Below are 24,284 nucleotides of genomic sequence, written 5' to 3' on the forward strand. Positions count from 1 at the left end.
GCTACAATGGTGAGTAGCCATAACATTTATGTTAAACACTTCCTATTTCATGTCTAACAGTACTTGATTTAACAAATAACCATAAATAAATACAGTGTGGGCACTGAAGTTAACATATGTGATTATACTGCCTAATCTGTCACCGAGTAGATTGTTGCAAAGTAATATAAGATCCAAAGTTGTAATTCAGAATAGTTTTCAAAAGAAGGCCATTAGAATTATATACAAGTCTGATTACCCTGAACAAGCTATTAATTAAATCACAAATTCTTCAATTCAAAGATTTGGTAGATTATCAGACAAATAATGTCTAACAGTAATTGATTTAACACATCACGATAAGTAGATTGAGTGTGGGCACTCTCAAGTTAACATATGTGATTATACTGCCTAATCTGTTACAGAGTATGTTGTTGCCAAGTAATGTAGAATAGATCCAAAGTAGTAATCCAGAATAGTTTTGAAGAGGCCATTAGAATGATAAACAAATCTGATTACCTTGAACATAATAACAAGCTAAGTGTTTAATATGTCCTATGAAGTCAAAATTGGGCACCATCATGTGGTGAAATTTGGAATTGCATCACATCCAATTTTGCCTGGGAACAAACAGATTACATAAATCTTAGTTTTGAATAAGCCACTCCTTCTCAAACAAGTAAACTCTGCCCATTTTGCGCAGTAGATGTTCTGTTAATATCTAGTATTTATACAAAGTCATAATTTAAATTGCTTTCAACCTTCATTCATCGGTTCAACCAACATTACTCGCTCTTATTACCAACTTGTATTGATTTAACTAAGCGTTTAATACTTCCTATCAGGTCTCAAATCGAGATTTGGCAAAATACAATTTCAGCAAATCCAATTTTGCCAGGGAACAAAAATAGATTAAATAAACTAAATAAGTCCTCTTCCCATTAAATAAATCAGAAAAGTCTGTCTTGTAACCAGTCCTCTTCAAACAAGTAAAGTCTGCCCATTTTGTGCCGTAGATTTTGTGTCTATGCCTAGTATTTAAACAAAATCATAATTTAAACGACTTCTTTCCTTCATTCACTTTGGAAATTTGGAATTGCAGCAAATCGAATTTTGGCAGGGAACAAAAATAGATCAATTAAACTAAATAAGTCTTCTTCCCATTAAATAAATTAAAAAAGTCTGTCTTGTAACCAGTCCTTTTCAAACAAGTAAAGTCTGCCCATTTTGTGCCGTCGATTTTGTGTTAATGCCTAGTATTTATACAAAATCATAATTTAAAGGACTTCATTCCTTCATTCACTTTGGAAATTTGGAATTGCAGCACATCAAATTTTGCCTGGGAAGAAAAGTAGATTAAATAAATTTAATAAGTCTTACTACTTCCCATTAAATAAATTAAATACGTCTTACTTGTTCCCACTCCTTTTCAAAACAGTAGTTTAAAACGAGGGCCCTTCACTCAATCTTTAACCCCAACCCCGCACGTTGTGTTGTATCTGTGAATGTTGGTTGTGGCCAAATGATAGTTTTCTTTCATTCGTTTAGGTTCCAAGAAAACTTGATGTAACTCTACTTTTAACTGCCGTTTCAGATAAGCGGGTATTACGTCGCAGTCATGTGCCGCGGATATGACGTAATTGCCCGAACCTCCGCCAAAATTCAAATCTGTTGGCGCGATGGCCGTGAGCCACTGAGCAGCGACGATTATCAACAGAAATATCTTTATTTTCTGCTTGCAACTGGACCGTCTAGAGCGTACACGGTAAGTAACACTCATTGTGTTTAAGGAGATTTACGTTTGTAATAGCAGAAGTGTAGCCGCGTTGCGTTGTACGTGTGAAAATTGGTCGAGGCGAAATGTTAATGTTTAATTTCATTCCTTTAGGTTCCACGGTGTTTGTTGGCTGCAAGTTTTCCACTGCAAGAAGAGGCTCGTATCATTGACCAGGAGCGAGCTACAATGGTGAGTAGCCATAACATTTATGTTAAACACTTCCTATTTCATGTCTAACAGTACTTGATTTAACAAATAACCATAAATAAATACAGTGTGGGCACTGAAGTTAACATATGTGATTATACTGCCTAATCTGTCACGGAGTAGATTGTTGCAAAGTAATATAAGATCCAAAGTTGTAATTCAGAATAGTTTTCAAAAGAAGGCCATTAGAATTATATACAAGTCTGATTACCCTGAACAAGCTATTAATTAAATCACAAATTCTTCAATTCAAAGATTTGGTAGATTATCAGACAAATAATGTCTAACAGTAATTGATTTAACACATCACGATAAGTAGATTGAGTGTGGGCACTCTCAAGTTAACATATGTGATTATACTGCCTAATCTGTTACAGAGTATGTTGTTGCCAAGTAATGTAGAATAGATCCAAAGTAGTAATCCAGAATAGTTTTGAAGAGGCCATTAGAATGATAAACAAATCTGATTACCTTGAACATAATAACAAGCTAAGTGTTTAATATGTCCTATGAAGTCAAAATTGGGCACCATCATGTGGTGAAATTTGGAATTGCATCACATCCAATTTTGCCTGGGAACAAACAGATTACATAAATCTTAGTTTTGAATAAGCCACTCCTTCTCAAACAAGTAAACTCTGCCCATTTTGCGCAGTAGATGTTCTGTTAATATCTAGTATTTATACAAAGTCATAATTTAAATTGCTTTCAACCTTCATTCATCGGTTCAACCAACATTACTCGCTCTTATTACCAACTTGTATTGATTTAACTAAGCGTTTAATACTTCCTATCAGGTCTCAAATCGAGATTTGGCAAAATACAATTTCAGCAAATCCAATTTTGCCAGGGAACAAAAATAGATTAAATAAACTAAATAAGTCCTCTTCCCATTAAATAAATCAGAAAAGTCTGTCTTGTAACCAGTCCTCTTCAAACAAGTAAAGTCTGCCCATTTTGTGCCGTAGATTTTGTGTCTATGCCTAGTATTTAAACAAAATCATAATTTAAACGACTTCTTTCCTTCATTCACTTTGGAAATTTGGAATTGCAGCAAATCAAATTTTGGCAGGGAACAAAAATAGATCAATTAAACTAAATAAGTCTTCTTCCCATTAAATAAATTAAAAAAGTCTGTCTTGTAACCAGTCCTTTTCAAACAAGTAAAGTCTGCCCATTTTGTGCCGTCGATTTTGTGTTAATGCCTAGTATTTATACAAAATCATAATTTAAAGGACTTCATTCCTTCATTCACTTTGGAAATTTGGAATTGCAGCACATCAAATTTTGCCTGGGAAGAAAAGTAGATTAAATAAATTTAATAAGTCTTACTACTTCCCATTAAATAAATTAAATACGTCTTACTTGTTCCCACTCCTTTTCAAAACAGTAGTTTAAAACGAGGGCCCTTCACTCAATCTTTAACCCCAACCCCGCACGTTGTGTTGTATCTGTGAATGTTGGTTGTGGCCAAATGATAGTTTTCTTTCATTCGTTTAGGTTCCAAGAAAACTTGATGTAACTCTACTTTTAACTGCCGTTTCAGATAAGCGGGTATTACGTCGCAGTCATGTGCCGTGGATATGACGTAATTGCCCGAACCTCCGCCAAAATTCAAATCTGTTGGCGCGATGGCCGTGAGCCACTGAGCAGCGACGATTATCAACAGAAATATCTTTATTTTCTGCTTGCAACTGGACCGTCTAGAGCGTACACGGTAAGTAACACTCATTGTGTTTAAGGAGATTTACGTTTGTAATAGCAGAAGTGTAGCCGCGTTGCGTTGTACGTGTGAAAATTGGTCGAGGCGAAATGTTAATGTTTAATTTCATTCCTTTAGGTTCCACGGTGTTTGTTGGCTGCAAGTTTTCCACTGCAAGAAGAGGCTCGTATCATTGACCAGGAGCGAGCTACAATGGTGAGTAGCCATAACATTTATGTTAAACACTTCCTATTTCATGTCTAACAGTACTTGATTTAACAAATAACCATAAATAAATACAGTGTGGGCACTGAAGTTAACATATGTGATTATACTGCCTAATCTGTCACGGAGTAGATTGTTGCAAAGTAATATAAGATCCAAAGTTGTAATTCAGAATAGTTTTCAAAAGAAGGCCATTAGAATTATATACAAGTCTGATTACCCTTAACATAACAACAAGCTATTAATTAAATCACAAATTCTTCAATTCAAAGATTTGGTAGATTATCAGACAAATAATGTCTAACAGTAATTGATTTAACACATCACGATAAGTAGATTGAGTGTGGGCACTCTCAAGTTAACAGATATGATTATACTGCCTAATCTGTTACAGAGTATGTTGTTGCCAAGTAATGTAGAATAGATCCAAAGTAGTAATCCAGAATAGTTTTGAAGAGGCCATTAGAATAATAAACAAATCTGATTACCTTGAACATAATAACAAGCTAAGTGTTTAATATGTCCTATGAAGTCAAAATTGGGCACCATCATGTGGTGAAATTTGGAATTGCATCACATCCAATTTTGCCTGGGAACAAACAGATTAAATAAATCTTAGTTTTGAATAAGCCACTCCTTCTCAAACAAGTAAACTCTGCCCATTTCGCGCAGTAGATGTTCTGTTAATATCTAGTATTTATACAAAGTCATAATTTAAATTGCTTTCAACCTTCATTCATCGGTTCAACCAACATTACTCGCTCTTATTACCAACTTGTATTGATTTAACTAAGCGTTTAATACTTCCTATCAGGTCTCAAGGCAAGATTTGGCAAAATACAATTTCAGCAAATCCAATTTTGCCAGGGAACAAAAATAGATTAAATAAACTAAATAAGTCTTCTTCCCATTAAATAAATCAGAAAAGTCTGTCTTGTAACCAGTCCTCTTCAAACAAGTAAAGTCTGCCCATTTTGTGCCGTAGATTTTGTGTCTATGCCTAGTATTTAAACAAAATCATAATTTAAACGACTTCTTTCCTTCATTCACTTTGGAAATTTGGAATTGCAGCAAATCGAATTTTGCCAGGGAACAAAAATAGATCAATTAAACTAAATAAGTCTTCTTCCCATTAAATAAATTAAAAAAGTCTGTCTTGTAACCAGTCCTTTTCAAACAAGTAAAGTCTGCCCATTTTGTGCCGTCGATTTTGTGTTAATGCCTAGTATTTATACAAAATCATAATTTAAAGGACTTCATTCCTTCATTCACTTTGGAAATTTGGAATTGCAGCACATCAAATTTTGCCTGGGAAGAAAAGTAGATTAAATAAATTTAATAAGTCTTACTACTTCCCATTAAATAAATTAAATACGTCTTACTTGTTCCCACTCCTTTACAAAAAAGTAGTTTAAAACGAGGTCCCTTCACTCAACCTTTAACCCTATTTATTCACCTTCTAGGCTAAGTGTTAAAGGCTAAGTGTTAAAGGCTAAGTGTTAAAGGCTAAGTGTTAGAGGCTAAGTGCCAGAGGCTAGGCGCCAGAGGCGAGTTTTTGTGGGCTGAAGTTTTAGTGGGGTTAGTGTGAATACAATCCAAAAGAATACAACAGAATACAATACAATAGAATTAATACATAGATTAAATTCAATAGCTCTTACTACTTCCCATTAAATAAATTAAATACGTCTTACTTGTTCCCAATCCTTTTCAAAAAAGTAGTTTAAAACGAGGGCCCTTCACTCAACCTTTAACCTCAACCCCGCACGTCACATTGTGTTGTAGCTGTGAATGTTGGTTGTGGCCAAATGATAGTTTTCTTTCATTCGTTTAGGTTCCACGGTGTTTGTTGGCTATGTTTTCCACTGTCAGAAGGATGAAAATACAAAGTACAACGCTTGGACGTGGGCGAAGACGTCACCGGTGAGTCCTTCCTTCCTATTTATTTACCTTCTAGATGCTAGAGGCTAAGTGTTAGAGGCTAAGTGTTAGAGGCTAAGTGTTAAACACAATACGAACAACACAACGATACTGCACTGAACAACACGATACCGCACTGAGAAACACGATACCGCACTGAACAACACGATACCGCACTGAACAACACCATGCCGCACTGAACACCATGCCACACTGAACAACACCATCCCGCACTGAACAACACCATGCCGCACTAAACAACACCATGCCGCACTGAACAACACCATGCCTCACTGAACGACACCATGCCGCACTGAAAGACACCATGCCGCACTGAACGACACCATGCCGCACTGAAAGACACCATCCCGCACTGAACACCATGCCGCACTGAACAACACCATCCTGCACTGAACAACACCATCCCGCACTGAACAACACCATGCCGCACTGAACAACATTATGCCGCACTGAACATTATGCCGCACTGAACAACACCATGCCGCACTGAACAACATTATGCCGCACTGAACAACACCATGCCGCACTGAACAACACCATGCCGCACTGAACAACACCATGCCGCACTGAACAACATTATGCCGCACTGAACAACACCATGCCGCACTGAACAACACCATCCTGCACTGAACAACACCATTCCGCATTGAACACCATGCCGCACTGAACAACACCATCCCGCACTGAACAACACCATCCCGCACTGAACAACACCATGCCGCACTGAACAACATTATGCCGCACTGAACAACATTATGCCGCACTGAAAAACACCATGCCGCACTGAACAACACCATGCCGCACTGAACAACACCATGCCGCACTGAACAACATTATAACGCACTGAACAACACCATCCCGCACTGAACAACACCATGCCGCACTAAACAACATTATGCCGCACTGAACAACATTATGCCGAAATGAACAACACCATGCCGCACTGAACAACACCATGCCGCACTGAACAACACCATCCTGCACTGAACAACACCATCCCGCACTGAACAACACCATGCCGCACTGAACAACACCATGCCGCACTGAACAACACCATGCCGCAATGAACAACACCATCCCGCACTGAACAACATTATGCCGCACTGAACAACATTATGCCGCACTGAACAACACCATGCCGCACTGAACAACACCATGCCGCACTGAACAACACCATCCTGCACTGAACAACACCACCCCGCACTGAACAACACCATGCCGCACTGAACAACATTATGGCGCACTGAACAACATTATGCCGCACTGAACAACACCATGCCGCACTGAACAACACCATGCCGCACTGAACAACACCATGCCGCAATGAACAACACCATCCCGCACTGAACAACACCATGCCGCACTGAGCAACACCATGCCGCACTGAACAACACCATCCTGCACTGAACAACACCATGCCGCACTGAACAACACCATTCCGCACTGAACAACACCATGCCGCACTGAACAACATTACGCTGCACTGAACAACACCATGCCGCACTGAACAACACCATGCCGCACTGAACAACACCATGCCGCATTGAACAACACCATGCCGCATTGAACAACACCATGCCGCACTGAACAACACCATCCTGCACTGAACAACACCATGCCGCATTGAACAACACCATGCCGCACTGAACAACACCATCCTGCACTGAACAACACCATCCCGCACTGAACAACACCATCCCGCATTGAACAACACCATCCTGCACTGAACAACACCATGCCGCACTGAACAACACCATGCCGCACTGAACAACACCATTCCGCACTGAACAACACCATGCCGCACTGAACAACACCATCCTGCACTGAACAACACCATCCCGCACTGAACAACACCATGCCGCATTGAACAACACCATCCTGCACTGAACAACACCATCCTGCACTGAACAACACCATGCCGCACTGAACAACACCATGCCGCACTGAACAACACCATGCCGCACTGAACAACACCATGCCGCACTGAACAACATTATGCCGCACTGAACAACATTATGTCGCACTGAACAACACCATGCCGCACTGAACAACACCATGCCGCACTGAACAACATTATGCCGCACTGAAAAACACCATGCCGCACTGAACAACACCATCCCGCACTGAACAACACCATGCCGCATTGAACAACACCATGCCGCACTGAACAACACCATGCTGCACTGAACAACATTATGCTGCACTGAACAACACGATCCTGCATTGAACAACACCATGCCGCACTGAACAACACCATCCTGCACTGAACAACACCATCCTGCACTGAACAACACCACCCCGCACTGAACAACACGATCCCGCATTGAACACCATCCCGCACTGAACAACACCATGCCGCACTGAACAACACCATTCCGCACTGAACAACACCATGCCGCACTGAACAACACCATGCCGCACTGAACAACACCATGCCGCACTGAACAACACCATGCCGCACTGAACAACACCATGCCGCACTGAACAACACCATGCCGCACTGAACAACACCATCCCGCACTGAACAACACCATGCCGCATTGAACAACACCATGCCGCACTGAACAACACCATCCTGCACTGAACAACACCATCCCGCACTAAACAACACCATGCCGCACTGAACAACATTATGGCGCACTGGACAACATTATGCCGCACTGAACAACACCATGCCGCACTGAACAACACCATGCCGCACTGAACAACACCATGCCGCACTGAACAACACCATGCCGCACTGAACAACATTATGCCGCACTGAACAACACCATGCCGCACTGAACAACACCATGCCGCACTGAACAACACGATCCCGCATTGAACAACACCATCCTGCACTGAACAACACCATGCCGCACTGAACAACACCATGCCGCACTGAACAACACCATTCCGCACTGAACAACACCATGCCGCACTGAACGACACCATCCTGCACTGAACAACACCATCCCGCACTGAACAACACCATGCCGCATTAAACAACACCATGCCGCACTGAACAACACCATCCTGCACTGAACAACACCATGCCGCACTGAACAACACCATGCCGCACTGAACAACACCATGCCGCACTGAACAACATTATGCCGCACTGAACAACATTATGCCGCACTAAACAACATTATGTCGCACTGAACAACACCATGCCGCACTGAACAACACCATGCTGCACTGAACAACATTATGCCGCACTGAACAACACGATCCCGCATTGAACAACACCATCCCGCAGTGAACAACACCATGCCGCATTGAACAACACCATGCCGCACTGAACAACACCATGCTGCACTGAACAACATTATGCTGCACTGAACAACACGATCCTGCATTGAACAACACCATGCCGCACTGAACAACACCATCCTGCACTGAACAACACCATCCTGCACTGAACAACACCACCCCGCACTGAACAACACGATCCCGCATTGAACAACACCATCCCGCACTGAACAACACCATGCCGCACTGAACAACACCATTCCGCACTGAACAACACCATGCCGCACTGAACAACACCATGCCGCACTGAACAACACCATGCCGCACTGAACAACACCATGCCGCACTGAACAACATTATGCCGCACTGAACAACACCATGCCGCACTGAACAACACCATCCCGCACTGAACAACACCATGCCGCATTGAACAACACCATGCCGCACTGAACAACACCATCCTGCACTGAACAACACCATCCCGCACTAAACAACACCATGCCGCACTGAACAACATTATGGCGCACTGGACAACATTATGCCGCACTGAACAACACCATGCCGCACTGAACAACACCATGCCGCACTGAACAACACCATGCCGCACTGAACAACACCATGCCGCACTGAACAACATTATGCCGCACTGAACAACACCATGCCGCACTGAACAACACCATGCCGCACTGAACAACACGATCCCGCATTGAACAACACCATCCTGCACTGAACAACACCATGCCGCACTGAACAACACCATCCCGCACTAAACAACACCATGCCGCACTGAACAACACCATGCCGCACTGGACAACATTATGCCGCACTGAACAACACCATGCCGCACTGAACAACACCATGCCGCACTGAACAACACCATGCCGCACTGAACAACACCATGCCGCACTGAACACCATGCCGCACTGAACAACACCATGCCGCACTGAACAACACCATGCCGCACTGAACAACACGATCCCGCATTGAACAACACCATCCTGCACTGAACAACACCATGCCGCACTGAACAACACCATGCCGCACTGAACAACACCATTCCGCACTGAACAACACCATGCCGCACTGAACAACACCATCCTGCACTGAACAACACCATCCCGCACTGAACAACACCATGCCGCATTGAACAACACCATGCCGCACTGAACAACACCATCCTGCACTGAACAACACCATGCCGCACTGAACAACACCATGCCGCACTGAACATCACCATGCCGCACTGAACAACATTATGCCGCACTGAACAACATTATGCCGCACTAAACAACATTATGTCGCACTGAACAACACCATGCCGCACTGAACAACACCATGCTGCACTGAACAACATTATGCCGCACTGAACAACACGATCCCGCATTGAACAACACCATCCCGCAGTGAACAACACCATGCCGCATTGAACAACACCATGCCGCACTGAACAACACCATGCTGCACTGAACAACATTATGCTGCACTGAACAACACGATCCTGCATTGAACAACACCATGCCGCACTGAACAACACCATCCTGCACTGAACAACACCTTTCCACACTGAACAACACCATGCCGCACTGAACAACATTATGCCGCACTGAACAACACCATGCCGCACTGAACAACACCATGCCGCACTGAACAACACCATGCCGCACTGAACAACACCATGCCGCAATGAACAACACCATCCCGCACTGAACAACACCATGCCGCATTGAACAACACCATGCCGCACTGAACAACACCATCCCGCACTGAACAACACCACCCCGCACTGAACAACACGATCCCGCATTGAACAACACCATCCCGGACTGAACAACACCATGCCGCACTGAACAACACCATTCCGCACTGAACAACACCATGCCGCACTGAACAACACCATGCCGCACTGAACAACACCATGCCGCACTGAACAACACCATGCCGCACTGAACAACATTATGCCGCACTGAACAACACCATGCCGCACTGAACAACACCATCCCGCACTGAACAACACCATGCCGCATTGAACAACACCATGCCGCACTGAACAACACCATCCTGCACTGAACAACACCATCCCGCACTGAACAACACCATGCCGCACTGAACAACATTATGGCGCACTGAACAACATTATGCCGCACTGAACAACACCATGCCGCACTGAACAACACCATGCCGCACTGAACAACACCATGCCGCACTGAACAACATTATGCCGCACTGAACAACATTATGCCGCACTGAACAACACCATGCCGCACTGAACAACACCATGCCGCACTGAACAACACCATGCCGCACTGAACAACACGACGTCGCACTGAACAACACGACGCCGCACAGAACAACACGACGCCGCACAGAATAACACAATACCGCACAGAACAACACAATACCGCACAAACAGTTTTAGATAATATTACGTCGCAGTCATGTGACGCGGACATGACGTCAATAGGCGGAACTCACGGCAAAATTATAATCCGTGGGCGTGGCTTGCAACAGGAAGTAGGAAAGCGGCAGTTCTGGCAAACAAGACACAGCTGTTAGTAACACGATGACTAACAAGGCAAATATTTTTGTTTTCAGCTTGCAACTTGACCGTCTAGAGCGTACAAGGTAATTACAACTGTTTTTTTTTAGCCCTGAAAAGCGAGGGAGTGTGGCGTTTGGGAGGAATGTCGAACTCGGCGTCTGCTTCCAGCCACAGACGCCAAATTTCGACGATTATTTCGACTGGTCAACGGTTGTAAATTATTGCGTTGACTAAAAACTTTATTTAACTCTACTCTTAACTTTGCCGTTTCAGATATGCGGGTATTACACCGCGGAAATGACGTCAATAGGCTGAACTCTCGCCAAAATTCAAATCTGTGGGCGCAATGGCCTTGAGCGAGACACCGGATACAAACACGACGATTATCAACAGAAATATCTTTATTTTCCGCTTGCAAGTGGACCGTCTAGAGCGTACACGGTAAGTACAACTCATTGTGTTTAAAAAGATTTACGTTTGTGTAGTTTGCGTTGCGTTGTATCTGTGAATGTTGGTTGAGGCTAAATGTTAATGTTTAATTTCATTCCTTTAGGTTCCACGGTGTTTGTTGGCTGTATGTTTTCCACTGCAAGAAGAGGCTCGTATCATTGACCAGCAGGAGCTACAATGGTGAGTACCCCTTTCGTCTTCCATTTATGTTAAACACTTCCTATTTCATGTCTAACAGTACTCGATTTAACAAATAACCATAAATAAATACAGTGTGGGCAGTCACGTTAACATATGTGATTATCCTGCCTAATATGTTTATCACAAATATGTCACTAATCACTAATATGTTTATTTGTTTATCACAACACCTTTGGACCTTCAGCAATCGATTATTTACCTTCATCTACATAGAGACAGAACGATGGTGTCTTAAACATCTCATTCATTTCACCAAATAACTTCACGCAGGTGGATAACGGCCGTCTCGGTCACGCTATGTTGCGTGATGCAGTTTTGAAGAACCAAATGCATTTATTCAATGAATAAGTCAAGCTAGTTCTATGTTTATGATGTTGTAAGTTACGGTACCGATTGAAGTTGAGTTCGAAGCCAGTGGAAAACAGCGCTGCGTTTGTGCTCTCCAGGTACAAATGTTGTGATCTCTGACTGACGACCGGGCGAGACTCGAGTAAGAGATGTCCAAACGAGCTCCGGCAGGGCGGGCCAAGGCGGAGCGAACGGACGCCCTTCAGGCCGCCAATGACGAGCTGAGAACCAAACTGATGGACGTCCAGTTAGAACTTCAGCAGGAGAAGAACAAGGTGAAAACCTCAACAGACAGACACTGCCTGCCTCCCTGCCTGCCTCCCTGCCTGCCTCCCTGCCTGCCTCCCTCCCTCCCAGTTTTCCCGATGTAGATTAGACATGCGTGTGCCATGACTGTGTCAGCCTACATCAACAAATGCACCGAGGACGTCAGCACCACTAAGAATATCATCACCCGGGGCAACCAACGACCCTGGATGACTGAGGAGGTACGTCAAACGCTACGAGCGCGGAACTCTGCCTTCAAGTCTGGCGACAAGGAGACACTGAGGACAGCGAGAGCCAACTTGAACCGTGCCATCAGGATAGCGAAGCGAGACCGCAGTCGAAAATTTCAGGATCGTTTCCACGACGTCAAAAACATCAGGAGTATGTGGCAAGGCATACGGGCGATTACAGACTACAACTCACCCTCCCCCCCCCCGGTGGGTGTAGTTGATGCTGACTTTCTAAATGGTCTAAATAACTTCTTTGGGAGGTTCGAGGCACTAAACGGCACTCCAGCAGTTAAAACTGTCCCCCATCAGGAAGAGGAGGTACTCTGCCTTGACTCCGCCGATGTGTTGAAGACCCTGAGGAGAGTCAACCCCTGTAAGGCCCCTGGCCCCGACAACATTCCTGGGCGTGTGTTCAGGGAATGTGCAAGTCATCTGGCTGGGGTCATCACAGACATTTTTAACACCTCGCTGGGCCAAGCCACAGTGCCGGCGTGCTTTAAGACTGCCTCCATCATTCCGGTGCCGAAGAAACCTCAAATCACCTCATTTAATGATTACCGGCCTGTTGCACTGACTCCGGTTATGATGAAGTGCTTCGAAAGGCTGCTTAAAGGTCACATCGTTTCCAGACTCCCCCTATTATTTGACCCGTTCCAGTTTGCCGACCGGCAAAACCGCTCCACTCAGGACGCCATCTCCTCCGTTCTTCACCTGAGCCTGGCTCACCTGGAGGAGAAGAACACCCATGTGCGGAGGCTGTTCCTGGACTTCAGCTCAGCGTTTAACACCATCATCCCACAGCATCTGGTAGGAAAATTGGAACACCTGGGCTTCAACACCCCCCTTCGCAACTGGCTGCTAGACTTCCTCACCAACAGACCTCAGTCAGTCCGGGTCGGACAGAACACCTCTGATGTCATCACCCTCAGCACAGGCTCCCTTCAGGGCTGCGTCCTGAGCCCCCTGCTGTGCACCCTGATGACACACGACTGCGTCCTCAGGTTCACCACCAATCACATCGTGAAGTCAGCAGACGACACAACGGTGGTGGGGCTCATCAGAGACAACAACGACCTGGACTACAGAGAGGAGGTGGAGCAGCTGGTGGGCTGGTGCAGAGAAAACAGCCTGATCCTGAATGAGGAGAAGATGAAGGAGATCATCGTCGACTTCAGGAAAAAACAGCCTCACCACGCTCCACTGATCATCAACAGCTCAGCTGTGGAGGTGGTCAGCACCACCAAATTCCTGGGGGTCCACATCACAGAAGACCTCACCTGGACTATGAACACTACGGCACTGGTCAAGAGGGCACAGAAGCGCTTGTACTTCCTGCGGAGGATGAGGAGAGCCCACCTGCCCCCACCCATCATGAGGACGTTCTACAGGAGCACCATAGAGAGCATTCTGACAAGCTGTCTCTCTGTGTGGTGTGGAGGCTGCACCGCCTCCGATTGGAAGAACGTGAGGAGAGTGGTGAGGACAGCAGAGAGGATCATAGGGGCTCCTCTTCCCTCCATTCAGGACATTTCATCTCAGCGCTGCATGTCCCGTGCCCGTAACATCATCAATGACCCATCACACCCCCACCATGGACTGTTCTCCCTGCTGCCCTCTGGGAAGAGGTTTGCAGCATCCGCTGCAGGTCCACCAGGTTCTGCAACAGCTTTTTCCCTGCTGTCATCAGACTGTTGAACACTAGAACTGTTGAGCTCTAAACTGAACTCTGCATCACACATTCACAGAACTGTACTTTATGACACTACGGACCTCTATCTTGCACTATCTCGCACTACCAACTTTACTGAACTTGTATAAACCCTTTAAATAGAAGTTTAATACATGGTTTAGCATTCCTCTGCACACTCTTGAATACTGTTTTGCCTACTTGCACTATTGCATAATTATCACTGCTGCACTTTATACTTATTTTTAATATATATATATAGTATATATGTATATATATATATTTTCATAGGATATGTTACTTCTATTCAACTGCAATATCACTACTTTGTTGTAAGACGTATGCAACGGAATTTCGTTTTGTATGCACCATGTGCAGACAAGATGACAATAAAGTTTGTCTAAGTCTAAGTCATGTCAGGTCAGCTGTCTGGAGAGAGAGAGAAGTCAGGACCTGCGGGCGGAGCACCACCGTGCCACCGCCGCCATGACGGAACTCAAAAGCAAACTCCATGAGGAGAAGCAGAAAGAGTTAGCCATTACCAGGGAGACATTACTGCGGCAGCATGAAATGGAGCTGATGAGAGTGATCAAAATCAAAGATGGAGAGATCCAGCGACTGAATGCCTTGGTCCTCAGCCTGAGGGACGGCTCCATGGACAAGGTGATCCGCTCTATCCGTGTCTGACTATCCGCACGCCACGTCGGGCTTCGATGCGGCCGCTACCGTATTGTGTAGCTTGTCCCCAGTAAGCGTCGCGGCGCTCCGTTGCGGTCTCAACGGCCCGGTGTGGCGCAATGTCTGCTCAGGTGAGGAGGGGGGGCGCTTTGCTGGCGGAGGTGGAGGAGACGCGGCGGTGTCGGGAGACCGAGCGGTGTCGCCTCCACCAGGAGCGCGGAAGAAGCCCTGGCAGCGGCCCAGCAGGCCTGGCAGTCCCGAGCGGCCGAGCTCCGATCGGCTCATCACCAGCATCGGGAGGAGCTGAGCCGAACCAAGAGAGACTGCGAGAGGGAGATCCGCCGACTGGTAGGACTGATCAGATGCGCGGTGCGTGGCTATGTTCCCAATTTCGTTGTATACCTGCAGTGCAATGACACCTAAGGCATTCTATTCTATTCTATTTCACAAGAAGAAAATGTCCGGTTGCTCGCTTCGCTTTTGTCACAGCAAAGGTGTTCTAGTCGATTCCAGAAAAAAATTGGCCGGTTGCTCTCTTTGTTTTTGTCACAATTCTGGCAAATGAGTTTGCCCGCCTGCCTGAGCGCTCCCCGTTTGTACATCCAGACGGATGAGATCAAGCTGAAAGACAGAGCGGTTAGTGTTTTGGATGAAGCCCTGGGGCCGGCCACGTCCACCGCCTTCAGCTGCAGACTCAGGCTGCCGAGCAGCAGATCGCTGCCCTGAGGGATTCCCAAAGGGCGGGCCTAAACTACCCTGGAAGTGGGGTCAACGCCGCTACTAGCAATCCTCTTCATTGCGTAAGCCACCTCATCACACACTTGCAGTACGCATGACTTAGTTCGTTGCTGGAGGAAGGTAGCACAAAAACAGTTTTGAACTTTGAACGAGTGCTTGTGTGTGTGTGTTGCGGGGCGTTTTCAGTCTCAGGAGGATCGGGACACGCGACGGTTTCATCTGAAAATCGCTGAGCTCAGCGCAGTCATCAGGAAACTGGAGGATCGAAACGCCCTGCTTTCTGAAGAGCGCAATGAACTGGTAATTTATTGACGGCACGCTTGAAGGTTTGCGCTACGTTTGATGCGCGCCATCCAGCGAGGCACCCATTGCGCTTGCTTATTAGTTGAGCGGCGCGGCGAGTCGGTTGCCTGGTAGATGTCTTTTATTGGGAGCCAAAGCCACGATTCCGTTCAAACCGATGCAAAAGGAATGGATACGTTCTGGCCCGCGTGTTGTGCGTCTTTCACATCCCGCACTTCATGCTTGCAGCTAAAGCGACTGAGAGAAACAGAAAGCCAGTTTCTGCCACTCCTGTACAAAAACAAACGCCTGAGCAGGAAGAATGAAGAACTCTCGCTGGTGCTGTGTCGCCTTGAAAACAAAGTGCGCTTTGTCACCCAGGAGAACGAGGAGATGGCAAGCTTGGTAAGTCGACGCGGACAACGGCGGCGTGCCAACAGAGTCCACTGCATTTGTGTTCCACAGAGAAGGCCTAGTTCGCTCAATGACCTGGACCGCGGTTGCGGCCAGCAGGACGGTGAAATGGAGTTCCTTCAAGTTGTGGAGCAGCGGCACATCATCGACGACTTGTCCAAGGTCTTCAGGCAGGCGACTCGGTGCACGTACGGCAGCGCCGCGCTCGCTCGCTGTCGCCAGGAAACCTTTTCCGTCCAAAGCTTGGCCGGCGGCCGCCATCCAAAAAATTGGCCCCTTAAATTCCGACCTTTCAAGCAGGAGCATTGTGCGCACGCGTTTGAACACGCTTTAGACTTGTTTTGCCGTTTTCAGCAGCTCAAAGCTCCCGTTTTGTCAGCGCCTTTGCCACTCGCTGTGCGCTGAAAACGACGGACTTGCCCGGCTGCTCAGCCCGTCAACCATGAGCCGCGAGCGCGACGTCATTGTCCGTAGGCAGCTAGTGGCAAAATGCACCCTGTTAGAGTTGCGCTCGCTCCAACTTATTTTGCAAGAACCACACGGGAGACAAGTAAGTTCTTTTGGACACCTGCAGGTGGAGAGTCCATCCGTTGTACGAATGAAGTCTGACTCTCGGCTCCTGCACGAGCATTTTAATTAAGAGAAACAGGGTGGGTGTAAGAGTGGATTGAATAGAGGAAGCCCTTGACCTCTAGTCAAAACATAGCAAGGGGTGTTTTACGACTTTGTGTAGGAAGGGATAAGCGATAGGGATAAATAAGGGATAAATAATATTATTTATTACAGGTCGCAGTCAAAGTCAAAGCAACACAATGATACGATAAAGATAATCTGGAAAACCCTGACACACCCTGTAGTTGTCACTTTTGGAAAAGACGAGCGTCCCTCCAATCATCGCCGGTGACGTGTTTTTCAGGCTCTGGAGACAGGAGCTCATGTCAGAAATGTCATTGTGAGTCGCGTTTGTTTCTGCGCCGGAGCCGTTCGTTCCCTTTGCATCCAAAGAATCTCAAAGGCGGATTATTTGTGTCGACAGGAGAGAGATTTGCTGCTACGATACCGACGTCGAGAATCTCTGAGGAGGAACAAAGCGTGAGGTCCTGCAAGGTGAGTCTGTTTGTTTGCGGCTGCTTGGTGTTGCGCAAGATGAAATGGCCTTTTTCTCGCTATCGTTCCTCTCGTCGATTCATCGTGAGGTGTCGCTTCAGTTTGTTCAGAGAGATGTTCGCTTCCGCGCCCGCAGGTCATCGAAACATTTTACGGCTACGACGAAGACGTGTTGGTGGACTCGGACGGATCGTCCTTGTCTTTTCACACCGACAGAACCCCCGACACGGAACCCGAAGAGGTAGCCCGCCATTTCTGCCAGCGTATTGGCACCAAACATTCCTCTTCAGCCTGGAATCGGACTCGTCTTTGCGTCGCGGGTGCTTTGTCGCCGGTCTGACTGATTCTGGTACTAGTGCTGTGTTGCATTGGTGTGTGCATGAAGAGGCGGAGCTTCGCTACCGCCAGCTGACGCAAGAATATCAAGCGCTGCAACGAGCCTACGCTCTGCTAGCCCAGACCAGCGAAAGGGGACTACGACGCCGAGAAGGAGATCAAGGTGGCGCCCCTTCCCGCAACCCCCGGCCGGGTCGCAGCCTCCCCGTTCTCACCCAGCCTCGGGTGTTCTCTGGTCTGAAAGGAGGAGGAGGAGCCTCCCTCCTCCTCCTTTCAGACCAGAGAAAAGCTGATGGTAGAAATGGGTCACTATCAAAGCAGAGTAGCAGATCTGGAGTCAGCGCTGAAGCAACAAGGACAGGTAAGCTCATCAATGAGCACACCTTTTTCTCAGACAAAATAGCTACATTCTTCAGTCACTCATCCGTCTGGCATTACTGGACCAACCCCCCCCCCCCCCCCCCCCCCCCCCGAACGTGGCTGGGAAAATGCGGAGAAAAGCAAATGTCATTTTCCAGTCAACCAAAGAATTTGTGGATGAAAATGACACAACATTCCAAAGCTGTCCACGCGTTTGTCTCTTCTAGAATGTCAAGTGGGTGGAGGAGAAGCAGCTGCTGCGTCAGAGCAATCAGCAGTTGGCCGAAAAGGTGACGGAAAGAAAGGCGCTGGGCGGAGTCGCTTGGCGTCACACCTGTCGGGAAGCCCCGCAGATGAGGTCTGACTGTCTTTTCAGGTCAGGCGGATGGAGGCGGAAGAAGCGCGTCTGAAAGAGCACATCCAGGATATCCGAGACCAAAACGAACTGCTTGAGTTCCGCATCCTGGAGCTGGAGGTGGGAAGACTCGCACAAGCGTGTTGAGGCCAGAGATGTGACGGACGGACGGACGGACGGACGGACGGATGCATGCCTCTGCCTTTCAGGAGAGGGAGTGGCGCTCCCCCGTCTTGAAGTTTCTGCAAGTCCGTTTCCCAGACGGCCTCAGCCCTTTGCAGATCTACTGCGAGGCCGAGGGCGTGAGCGTACGTAAGGCGTCCCTCGCAACCCTAACCTTAACCCGAGGTCCCAGAACACCTTACATTGCTCCTTGCGCCTTTCCCCCGGACATCGTCATCAGTGATCTGATGAAGAAGCTGGACATCCTGGGCTATAACGCCGTAAGTGTATGTCGAACTCCTTATGTTCGCACTCCACGAGACTCGGCGGCTCAAATGTGACTTTTGGAAGGCTTTGCGCTGAAAGAAGCTTGTTGACGCTGTGCCTTTGGGCTCTTGCAGAATCTCACCAACGAGGAGCAGGTGGTCGTGATTCACGCCAGGACCCTTCTCACCCTAGCCGAGAAGGTAACGCGCACGTCCACGCACGCTCTCGCATTCTGCTTATGTGACAGCAGCCTTTCCTCAGTGGTTAGAATACATCAAAGTGACCAAGTCAACACTTCAACAGAAGATGTTGGACATTGAAAGTGAGAAGGTAGACAGACACGCGACATCAGCCAAGGGGAACTCCGGCAATGTGCCCCAACAATTCTGACCTTGAGCTGTGCTAGGATATGTTCTGCAAGCAGAAGGGCTACCTGGATGAAGAGTTGGACTTCAGGAAGTGTTCCATGGACCAGGCTCATAAGGTAAGCCGCCCTCAAATCTCCCGCCGGACCACTGATGGACGAGGATTGCGGCCCAGAGGATCCTGGAGCTGGAGGCCATGTTGTACGAGGCGCTACCGCAGCGGGACTGCCCCGCCACGGACGGCGAAAAAGCCAGCCACGCTGGCGTGAATGACGTGCTGACGGCGGATCAGAGAGAAGAGCTTAGGAGCGCCGTGGACCAATGGAAGCGAGCCCTGATGTGCGAGTTGAGGGAGCGCGACGCTTGCATCCTCCAAGAGAGAATGGATCTGCTGCACAGCGCGCAACAGGTAAGGGCCCAAAGCCAGCCCGGCACTTACTTGCACGCTTACTGGCTTTTGAATGCCACTTTCCATTTGTCCGTCCTAGAGGAACAAAGAGCTGAAAGAATTCATCGAAGCTCAGAAGAGACAAATCAAACAATTGGAGGAGAAGTTTCTGTTTCTCTTTCTATTCTTCTCCTTGGCCTTCATTCTGTGGCCCTAACACCAGCTGGTGAGTGAGCTCCAGCGGCACCGCACTCGACACCTCCGATACACTGCCAGCCGGTCTCAGACGTTGGCAGACGCTCCGATGCCAACGTATACCCCCCGCCACGGTGACAGAGGCACCGCGTCACACCGGCGCTCATCCAATCAGAAGGCAGGAAAAGCAAATTCACATGCAGGGCACTTTTGAACCAGAAGAGAGCGCCACAAAAAACGGTTGTTGCCCCAAACGCGCACTAAAAAGGGTCAGAATAACAAGAGTCCCACTGGCCAGCCGGGGCCACCCGTCCAGCTGTTTCTTCAGGGGGGAAAAAAATTGGAGTCACCGGTGAGTACATTTTGCATTTAGCTCTGCTTTTCTGCTTCTGTCTTCAAGTGTGTGGCATCCTGCGATCAAAGAGTCAGCCAACCCCAAAGCGGTTGACCTCAACGTCCCACCACCATGCCTACCAGAGCAGGTGACGTGATGCTTTGGACAACCTTCCGTCTCAGATGCCCAAAAGTACTCTTTGCCACATCTGCGGCAATACGGTGTCTTTTCAAAGGTGCAAATAAATCCAGCGTGGGCGGAACACGCACGTCTTCGGTTTTTCCCGCTTTGTTTGTGTGACAGCTGTTGTGAAAATTTTATACAAATAAAGTTGTATAGTACAGGTTTGGCCAAGCCGCAACTCCCGAACCGCATGCGGCTCTTTTATGTTCATATCAACATTTGTGTGTGTGTGTGTGTGTGTGTGTGGGGGGGGGGGGGTTGTGCGTGTTGGCTTCACTTGAGTTCAATTTGGTATTTTGGTCAAAAGCGCATGTGGTGAAATTCCACAAAGTAGGATGGGCAAACACATTTCTTTAAACTATGAGTGTCAATTGGGCTCTCGAAATGGCAGGGAAAAGATGCACAGCAAAACGAAAATACGTAGATGAACACAGGACGTTTTAATCAGAGTGGGAAAGTTTCTATTTTTTGTTGAACGTGATGGCAAACCATTCTGCCTGATATGTCAGACCTCAGCGCATTTCAAAGATTCAAATCTTCAGCGCCATGCACTTCAGCTCACTCCATGCTAACATTGATCAGGCGTCGAACCCGCATCATCATGCTTAAGAGGTGGCCATGCTAACCAGTGCGCCATTATGTCAACGCATAATAACTAAGTCTACTGGTCAAAACAGCGGTTACTATATGACGTCGCTACGTCGTGGTCACGTGACGCAGACAAGACGTCAATGGACGTGGGCAGAGTTAACTTGTTTAAAAGGGAGTAGGCAGAAGAAATATTTAATTTATTTAAATCTATTTTGAGTGCACACCATTATGCCAATGCATAACAACTGTAAATCTACTAAACAAAACAGCGGTTGCTATATGACATCTGCCACGTCGTGGTCACGTGACATACGTGACGTCGATGGGCGTAACTTTCGCCGGAATTCAAATCCGCGGGGAGAGTTAACTTGTTTAAAAGAGAGTGGGCAGAAGAATTATTTAATTTATTTAAATCTATTTGGTGTGTGCGCCATTATGTCAATGCATAACAACTGTAAGTCTACTAAACAAAACAGCGGTTGCTATTTGACGTCTGCCACGTCGTGGTCACGTGACGCGGACGTGACGTCGACGCCTACTTTACATCCCACCGATCACAGGACTCCTCGGCTGCATAACCGTGCCCCCTTCCCAACCAATCGGATTTGCTATACGCGAAAACGACGCCAATGGAAAGAGCTTCCGCCCAAATTTAAATCCGTGGGCGTGGCTCGCAGCAGGAAGTAGGAAAATGGCGGCGATGTTGACAAAGACACAGCGGATGGTAACATACGACTAACAAGAGAAATATTTTTGTTTTCTGCTTGCAACTGGACCGTCCAGAGCGTACACGGTAAGTACAACTCATCGTTTTTAAAAAGAAGTACTTTTGTTGCCCTGAAAAGCGAGTGAGCGTGGCGTTTGTGGGGGACGTCGAATTTCGACGATTCTTTCTGGTCAACGGTTGTAAATGATTGTGTTGATTAAAAAAGAAAACTTGATGTAACTCTACTTTTAACTGCCGTTTCAGATAGATTTGGAATTGCATCACATCCAATTTTGCCTAGAGCGTACACGGTAAGTAACACTCGTTGTGTTTAAGGAGATTTACGTTTGTAATAGCAGAAGTGTAGCCGCGTTGCGTTGTACGTGTGAATGTTGGTCCGGGCGAAATGTTAATGTTTAATTTCATTCCTTTAGGTTCCACGGTGTTTGTTGGCTGCAAGTTTTCCACTGCAAGAAGAGGCTCATATCATTGACCAGGAGCGAGCTACAATGGTGAGTAGCCATAACATTTATGTTAAACACTTCCTATTTCATGTCTAACAGTACTTGATTTAACAAATAACCATAAATAAATACAGTGTGGGCACTGAAGTTAACATATGTGATTATACTGCCTAATCTGTCACCGAGTAGATTGTTGCAAAGTAATATAAGATCCAAAGTTGTAATTCAGAATAGTTTTCAAAAGAAGGCCATTAGAATTATATACAAGTCTGATTACCCTGAACAAGCTATTAATTAAATCACAAATTCTTCAATTCAAAGATTTGGTAGATTATCAGACAAATAATGTCTAACAGTAATTGATTTAACACATCACGATAAGTAGATTGAGTGTGGGCACTCTCAAGTTAACATATGTGATTATACTGCCTAATCTGTTACAGAGTATGTTGTTGCCAAGTAATGTAGAATAGATCCAAAGTAGTAATCCAGAATAGTTTTGAAGAGGCCATTAGAATGATAAACAAATCTGATTACCTTGAACATAATAACAAGCTAAGTGTTTAATATGTCCTATGAAGTCAAAATTGGGCACCATCATGTGGTGAAATTTGGAATTGCATCACATCCAATTTTGCCTGGGAACAAACAGATTACATAAATCTTAGTTTTGAATAAGCCACTCCTTCTCAAACAAGTAAACTCTGCCCATTTTGCGCAGTAGATGTTCTGTTAATATCTAGTATTTATACAAAGTCATAATTTAAATTGCTTTCAACCTTCATTCATCGGTTCAACCAACATTACTCGCTCTTATTACCAACTTGTATTGATTTAACTAAGCGTTTAATACTTCCTATCAGGTCTCAAATCGAGATTTGGCAAAATACAATTTCAGCAAATCCAATTTTGCCAGGGAACAAAAATAGATTAAATAAACTAAATAAGTCCTCTTCCCATTAAATAAATCAGAAAAGTCTGTCTTGTAACCAGTCCTCTTCAAACAAGTAAAGTCTGCCCATTTTGTGCCGTAGATTTTGTGTCTATGCCTAGTATTTAAACAAAATCATAATTTAAACGACTTCTTTCCTTCATTCACTTTGGAAATTTGGAATTGCAGCAAATCGAATTTTGGCAGGGAACAAAAATAGATCAATTAAACTAAATAAGTCTTCTTCCCATTAAATAAATTAAAAAAGTCTGTCTTGTAACCAGTCCTTTTCAAACAAGTAAAGTCTGCCCATTTTGTGCCGTCGATTTTGTGTTAATGCCTAGTATTTATACAAAATCATAATTTAAAGGACTTCATTCCTTCATTCACTTTGGAAATTTGGAATTGCAGCACATCAAATTTTGCCTGGGAAGAAAAGTAGATTAAATAAATTTAATAAGTCTTACTACTTCCCATTAAATAAATTAAATACGTCTTACTTGTTCCCACTCCTTTTCAAAACAGTAGTTTAAAACGAGGGCCCTTCACTCAATCTTTAACCCCAACCCCGCACGTTGTGTTGTATCTGTGAATGTTGGTTGTGGCCAAATGATAGTTTTCTTTCATTCGTTTAGGTTCCA

At 46.0% G+C, this 24,284-nt stretch overlaps 1 long non-coding RNA gene across 1 annotated transcript; it reads left to right on the forward strand.

Annotated features, from left to right (window-relative positions):
• The first annotated feature begins 20,341 nt into the window (after nucleotides 1-20,341).
• Nucleotides 20,342-21,043, forward strand: LOC148378908 (uncharacterized). The gene is made up of 2 exons (XR_015855544.1): nucleotides 20,342-20,465; nucleotides 20,835-21,043. It is a non-coding gene; the product is annotated as an uncharacterized LOC148378908 (long non-coding RNA).
• The last annotated feature ends 3,241 nt before the right edge of the window (nucleotides 21,044-24,284 follow it).

This window comes from Syngnathus floridae, unplaced genomic scaffold, assembly GCF_059516105.1.
Source record: "Syngnathus floridae isolate MCC-2025c unplaced genomic scaffold, RoL_Sflo_1.0 HiC_scaffold_24, whole genome shotgun sequence".
In the NCBI taxonomy this organism is placed as follows: Eukaryota; Metazoa; Chordata; class Actinopteri; order Syngnathiformes; family Syngnathidae; genus Syngnathus; species Syngnathus floridae.